Source organism: Cicer arietinum, chromosome 6 (genome assembly GCF_000331145.2).
Source record: "Cicer arietinum cultivar CDC Frontier isolate Library 1 chromosome 6, Cicar.CDCFrontier_v2.0, whole genome shotgun sequence".
In the NCBI taxonomy this organism is placed as follows: Eukaryota; Viridiplantae; Streptophyta; class Magnoliopsida; order Fabales; family Fabaceae; genus Cicer; species Cicer arietinum.
Genome location: NC_021165.2, coordinates 8,731,477 through 8,733,153, shown reverse-complemented (window position 1 = coordinate 8,733,153; position 1,677 = coordinate 8,731,477). Strand labels below are relative to the sequence as shown.

At 31.7% G+C, this 1,677-nt stretch overlaps 1 pseudogene; it reads left to right on the top strand.

Moving 5' to 3' along the window:
* The window catches only part of LOC101494079 (uncharacterized), a 27,107-nt pseudogene that overhangs the window by 21,158 nt on the left and 4,272 nt on the right, over nt 1-1,677 (top strand).

Genomic DNA, 1,677 nt, shown 5'->3' with positions numbered 1-1,677 from the left:
TTGTCTTTATAAATAGTATATTTTAATTTTTATAAAATTATTATACAAACAGTTTTAATTTTTTGTTGAAGCATAACTATATACTTTTTGAATGATTATTTTATATACATATTTCTTCTGTCGGTATTTTAATAACTTTTATTTTAGATATATAATTTTTTTTAAGTTAATATTTAATTTATCACAAACTAAAAAATTCTAAATTTATGAAGTGAACTACTCTGAAATTGTTTTAAGAGAAATAGGCAAGAGAGATAGAATAGAGAAAATTGAAAAGAATATTAGCACTATATATGTCACTGTATATATATGACAATTGACAATAATATTAGCACTAATTCCAAAGTGACAAAAGAGAGGCTAATACAATATAAAAATTAATGGTTGCATATTAATTTTTAGGTTCAACATTAGGGAAAGTAGCAGCATTATTTCCGATAATGTACCTATCAGGAGGTACATGCGTAATGTTTATAATTACCGGTGGTGGGACCATGAAGATGTTATTCAAGATTCTTTGTGAAAATGATAATGGGGAGATGTGTGGGGCACACGCGCCAAGCGGGGTGGTGTGGTTCTTAGTATTTACATGTTTGGCCATTCTCATTGCTCAACTTCCTAACCTCAACTCATTGGCAGCTGTTTCTTTGGTGGGTGCTGTAACTGCAATTAGTTACTGCACACTCTTTTGGTCACTTTCTTTTAAGGGTAGACCAATGGGAGTGTCTTACACTACATTGGTGTCACAACAAGAATCAACCGTCGTGAAGATCAGTGATGTTATCAATGCTATTGGGATTATTGTGCTTTCCTTCAGAGGTCACAATGTTGTGCTAGAAATACATGCAAGTAATTAATAATATTATTATATAATATTCAATTGTATATGCTTCATCATATCCAAATTCAACTACATTTTATAAATAATATTATTACTATGATTAAAAATTGCAATATGATATTATTTTATATTAAAACTCTATTTTGGATTTTTGTTTCGCAGGGGACACTACCTTCCAATTTAAAGGAAACATCAAAAGAATTGATGCGTAGAGGAGTGACTATTTCATATATACTCATTGCGATGTGTGTTTTTCCCCTTGCAATTGTCGGATTTTTGACATATAGAAATCAGGCAAGCACACGTGCTACCAAAAAAAATATTTATTTCAAACAATATTATTATATTTATATTAATGAATGTACATTTTTTTTATAAATAAATAACATTTCAGTTTGCGTATGAATGTTTCTTTCAGATACATGGTCGAGGATTGTTAATTGGGTTCTGACAATTTCACAAAAATCAATTATCAAAATTCTCAATGGGTGCAATATATGTTCTAGTGATAGTACATTGTTTGTGTAGCTTCCAAGTGTATGCCATGCCCGTTTTTGACAACCTAGAATTAAGATACACGAGCATAAAGAATAAGAAATGCCCACAATGGGTGAGAATATGCTTTCGATTATTCTTTGGAGGGTTAGCATTTTTTATAGCGGTTGCGTTCCCTTTCTTGCCAAGCCTAGCAGCTCTACTTGGTGGAATCACACTTGTGCCCGTAACATATGCATACCCTTGTTTCATGTGGCTAGCTATTAAGAAACCTCGTACAAAGGGTATAATTTGGTGCTTCAACCTCGTACTTGGTTCTTTAGGGATGCTTCTTGGTGTTC